Raw genomic sequence first — 5,929 nt, 5'->3', positions numbered from 1 at the left:
AATTAGCCACTTTGCCTTGATGACAGCTTTGCAAACTCTTGGCATTCTCTAAACCAGTTTAATCTGGAATGCTTTTCCAACTGTCTTGAAGGAGTTCCCATATATGCTGAGCACTTGTTGGCTGCTTTTTCTTCACTCTGCAGTCCAACTCATCCCAAACCATCTCTATTGGGTTGACGTCGGGTGATTGTGGTGGCCAGGTCATCTGATGCAGCACTCCATCACAGTCCTTCTTGGTCAAATATACCTTACACAACCTGGAGGTGTCATTGTCCTATTGAAAAACAAATGATAGTCCCACTAAGCGCAAACCAGATGGGATGGCGTATCGCTGCAGAATGCTGTGGTAGCCATGCTGGTTAAGTGTGCCTTGAATTCTAAATAAATCACTGACAGTGTCACCAGCAAAGCACCCCCACACCATCACACCTCCTCCTCCATGCTTCATGGTGGAACCTACACGTGTGGAGATCATCCGTTCACCTACTCTTGTGTCTCACAAAGACACGGTGGTTGGAAACAAAAATCTCCAATTTGGACTCATCAGACCAAAGGACAGATTTCCACTGGTCGAATGTCCATTTCTCATGTTTCTTAGCCAAAGCAAGTCTCTTCTGCTTATTGGTGTCCTTTAGTGGTGGTTTCTTCGCAGCAATTCGACCATGAAGGCTTGATTCACACAGTCTCACATTCTGAAAGGCACATCTGTTAATTGAAATGCATTCCAGGTGACTACCTCATGAAGCTGGTTGAGAGAATGCCAAGAGTGTGCAAAGCTGTTTTCAAGGCAAAGGGTGGCAACTTTGAAGAATCTCAAATATAAAATATATTTTGATTTGTTTAACACTTTTTTGGTTACTACATGATTCCATATGTTATCTCCATATGGGTACAGAGGCCCATTATCAGCAACCATCACTCCTGTGTTCCAATGGCACGTTGTGTTAGCTAATCCAAGTTTATCATTTTAAAAGGCTAATTGATCATTAGAAAACCCTTTTGCAATTATGTTAGCACAACTGAAAACTGTTGTCTGATTAAAGAAGCAATAAAACTGGTGTCCACATCAGGTGCAATGACCAAAAGATGTATTTTTCGGTCATTGATTATACAGCCAAATTTAAGCTACACATACACTCTCAGTAACGTAAGAGTTATATCACAATAATAATATTTCAAGCCTCTTAACATAGGAAAAAGGAGTCAACTGAAGAACACAGCAGAATATTTTTTATTGCTCCACTCAGCCACATGCACTTATGTTAGATTTCTTTCCAACTTCAAAACTGTCAATAACGATGTTTAAAGTAGTCAAAATCAAAAGAAGAAACCAACAGACCACTTCAACTACAATAACATTCTCAGTAATGGTTCCATAAAAAAACAATTCTGGCTATGACTTGTTCCCAAGAAAGCTAAGGTAACTGAGCTAAACGACTACCGCCCCGTAGCACTCACTTCCATCATCATGAAGTGCTTTGAGAGACTAGTCAAGGACCATATCACCTCCACCCTGCCTGACACCCACTCCAATTTGCTTACCGCCCAAATAGGTCCAGACGATGCAATCTCAACCACACTGCACACTGCCCTAACCCATCTGGACAAGAGGAATAACTATGTGAGAATGCTGTTCATCGACTACAGCTCGGCATTCAACACCATAGTACCCTCCAAGCTCGTCATCAAGCTCGAGACCCTGGGTCTCGACCCCGCTCTGTGCAACTGGGTACTGGACTTCCTGACGGGCCGCCCCTTAGGTGGTGAGGGTAGGCAACAACATCTCCACCCCGCTGATCTTCAACACTGGGGCCCCACAAGGGTGCGTTCTGAGCCCTCTCCTGTACTCCCTGTTCACCCACGACTGCGTGGCCACGCACGCCTCCAACTCAATCATCAAGTTTGCGGACGACACAACAGTGGTAGGCTTGATTACCAACAATGACGAGACGGCCTACAGGGAGGAGGTGAGGGCCCTCGGAGTGTGGTGTCAGGAAAATAACCTCACACTCAACGTCAACAAAACTAAGGAGATGATTGTGGACTTCAGGAAACAGCAGAGGGAACACCCCCCTATCCACATCGATGGAACAGTAGTGGAGAGGGTAGTAAGTTTTAAGTTCCTCGGCATACACATCACAGACAAACTGAATTGGTCCACTCACACAGACAGCATCGTGAAGAAGGCGCAGCAGCGCCTCTTCAACCTCAGGAGGCTGAAGAAATTTGGCTTGTCACCAAAAGCACTCACAAACTTCTACAGATGCACAATCGAGAGCATCCTGGCGGGCTGTATCACCGCCTGGTATGGCAACTGCTCCGCCCACAACCGCAAGGCTCTCCAGAGGGTAGTGAGGTCTGCACAACGCATCACCGGGGGCAAACTACCTGCCCTCCAGGACACCTACACCACCCGATGTTACAGGAAGGCCATAAAGATCATCAAGGACAACAACCACCCGAGCCACTGCCTGTTCACCCCGCTATCATCCAGAAGGCGAGGTCAGTACAGGTGCATCAAAGCTGGGACCGAGAGACTGAAAAACAGCTTCTATCTCAAGGCCATCAGACTGTTAAACAGCCACCACTAACATTGAGTGGCTTCTGCCAACACACTGACACTGACTCAACTCCAGCCACTTTAATAATGGGAATTGATGGGAAATTATGTAAAATATATCACTAGCCACTTTAAACAATGCTACCTAATATAATGTTACATACCCTACATTATTCATCTCATATGCATACGTATATACTGTACTCTATATCATCTACTGCATCCTTATGTAATACATGTATCACTAGCCACTTTAACTATGCCACTTTGTTTACATACTCATCTCATATGTATATACTGTGCTCGATACCATCTACTGTATCTTGCCTATGCTGCTCTGTACCATCACTCATTCATATATCTTTATGTACATATTCTTTATCCCCTTACACTTGTGTCTATAAGGTAGTAGTTTTGGAATTGTTAGCTAGATTACTTGTTGGTTATTACTGCATTGTCGGAACTAGAAGCACAAGCATTTCGCTACACTCGCATTAACATCTGCTAACCATGTGTATGTAACAAATAAAATTTGATTGGATTTGATTTGATTTGATATGTTGTTCTTTATCTACCTTAGTTGAATGCACTGACTGTAAGTCGCTCTGGATAAGAGTATCTGCTGAATGACCAAAATGGAAATGTAAAAACAAATACTTGCAAAGCATGCTGGGTATTATTCTAATATTTTGGAACCCCTGCTCTACTGTACTATACCGTGCTGTCCAAATTTGTGAACCATAGACACCATAGACATCTATGATTCATTCAGACCAAATCTACCAAAATTCAGACCAAATCTAAACCAAATATAGATGTCTATGTTTGGGCTAAATCTAGTCCGGACCGGACGTCTGTGGGCATTGACATCAAGGCTGGACTGCACCAAAAAAAGATGGTTGGTCCGCATAGGACCAAAACAAACGGTTGGTCCGGACAGGACCAAAAAAATACATCGTCATCGGTACATACTTAGTAGGAGGTACTTTATGTTGTAAATCTTAGAAACTTTGTGTGCTGCTTTTTTGGCCAGGTCTCTCAATGAGACTAACCTGGTCAAATAAAATCAATAATGCAAACACAGACACACAATCATGTACACACGCTCAAACACACACTTATGCAACATGCACACATGAACACTGACACATCCCACACAGTAGTGATATATTGTGACAACACACTCTCTCTCTCATGCACATGCACAACCCCCCCCCCCGCCCCCCACATACACAGTCATATGACTGAAGTGATATTGCTATGTCTCCCAGGGGGATCAGCTTTCCAACACAAACATGAGAACAGCAGCAGACGCTACAGAATGGCACCTCCAGATCAAATCCCTGACACACACTACAAAATACAAACATAGTCACAGTGACGTACTGTGTAGGTATAATATCTTAACTTGAGCCAGCTTGCTACAACAACAAAAAATATCCTGCAGGAAGAGAAAATACTAATTATGGAATTTACTAACTTCAGAAGCTTTTTTATAAAACCTCAAATAAACTGTTTTGAATTTCCTGCATACTGTGACAGGGTGATCAAATTAAGATCCTACATTTCAATTTGCAGTCTCATAATGCTATTCTACATATTTTGTCATTAAGGCTGTGAGAAAATGTTGCATGTGCCATGGGTATGAGAACATTTGTGAGAAAACAGTCCAAATCAGCTGTTGTGTTTTTGGTGGGTTTTTATTTTATTTACATTTAATCTGTTATTTTACCAGGTAAATTGACTGAGAAGACATTCTCATTTGCAGCAACAACCTGGGGAATAGTTACAGGGGAGAGGAGGGGGATGAATGAGTCAATTGTAAACTGGGGATTTTGAGGTGAGCGTGATGGTTTAAGGGCCAGATTGGGAATTTAGCCAGGACACCAGGGTTAAAACCCCTATGATAAGTGCCATGGGATCTTTAATGACCTCAGAGAGTCAGGACACCAGTTTAACGTCCCATCCAAAAGACAGCACCCTACACAGGGCAGTGTCCCCAATCACTGCCCTGGGGCATTGGGATATATGTATTTTTTTAGAGCAGAGAAAAGAGTGGCCCTCCAAAACCACTTCCAGCAGAATCTGGTCTCCCATCCAGGAACTGACCAGGACCAACCCTGCTTAGCTTCAGAAGCAAGCCAGCAGTGGTATGCAGGGTGGTATGCTGCTGGTTGTTTCCCATACATTTGAAGATGTATTTTATTACCTCCATTTGGTAAACCTGACCACAACTCTATCCTCCTGATTCCTGCTTACAAGCAAAAATTAAAGCAGGAAGCCCCAGTGACTCGGGCTATAAAAAAGTGGTCAGATGTTAAACTACAGGACTGTTTTGCTATCAGAGACTGGAACATGTTCCGGGATCAGTCACTGACTATTAATAAGTACATTGAGGACGTTGTCCCCACAGTGACTGTACGTACATACCCCAACCAGAAGCCATGGATTACAGGCAAAATTCGCACTGAGCTAAAGGGTAGTGCTGCCGATTTCAAGGTGCGGGACTCTAATCCGGAAGCTTACAAGAAATTCTACTATGTGTCATGTTTTGTCATATATTGTCTTGTCATTGTGCTTTCCCTTCTGTTCGTTTCCCCCTGCTGGTCTTATTAGGTTCGTTCCCTTTTTCTATCCCTCTCTCTCCCCCTCCCTCTCTCTCCTCTCGCTATCGTTCCGTTCCTGCTCCCAGCTGTTCCTCATTCTCCTAACTCACTCATTTAGTCTTTTCACACCTGTCCCCTATTTTGTCCTCTGATTAGAGTCCCTATTTCTCCCCTTGTTTTCCGCTTCTGTCCTTGTCGGATCCTTGTATGATGTTCGCTGTGCTGTGTCATTGTCTCGCCCTGTCGTGTCTTGTCTCCTTCAGATGCTGCGTGTGAGCAGGTGTCTTAGTCTGCTACGGTCGGTGCCTTCCCGAGGCAACCTGCAGTCAATGGTCGAGTCTCCAGTCTGTCCTCGTCACTACGAGTGGATTTAAGTTTTTTCATGTTTTGTTTTCTTCTTAAATTGTCCAGGAGTATTACTTTTGCCATTTACTGGAATAAAGACTCTGTTTTCGCTAAGTCGCTTTTGGGTCCTCATTCACCTGCATAACACTATGCCCATCAAAGATGCAAAGCGAACCATCAGAGGCAAAGCGTCCATACAGGGCTAAGATTGAATCATACTACACCGGCTCCGATGCTCGTCTTATGTGGCAGGGCATTCAAACTATTACAGACTACAAAGGGAAGCAGAGCCACGAGCTGCCCAGTGACACGAGCCTACCAGACAAGCTAAATCACTTCTATGCTCGCTTCGAGGCAAGCAACACTGAGGCATGCATGAGAGCATCAGCTGTTCCGGGCATCTGTGTGATCACGCTCT

This window comes from Oncorhynchus gorbuscha, linkage group LG04, assembly GCF_021184085.1.
Source record: "Oncorhynchus gorbuscha isolate QuinsamMale2020 ecotype Even-year linkage group LG04, OgorEven_v1.0, whole genome shotgun sequence".
Lineage (NCBI taxonomy): Eukaryota > Metazoa > Chordata > Actinopteri > Salmoniformes > Salmonidae > Oncorhynchus > Oncorhynchus gorbuscha.
The sequence above is the reverse complement of the archived record's forward strand: the minus strand, read 5'-3'. Positions refer to the sequence as shown.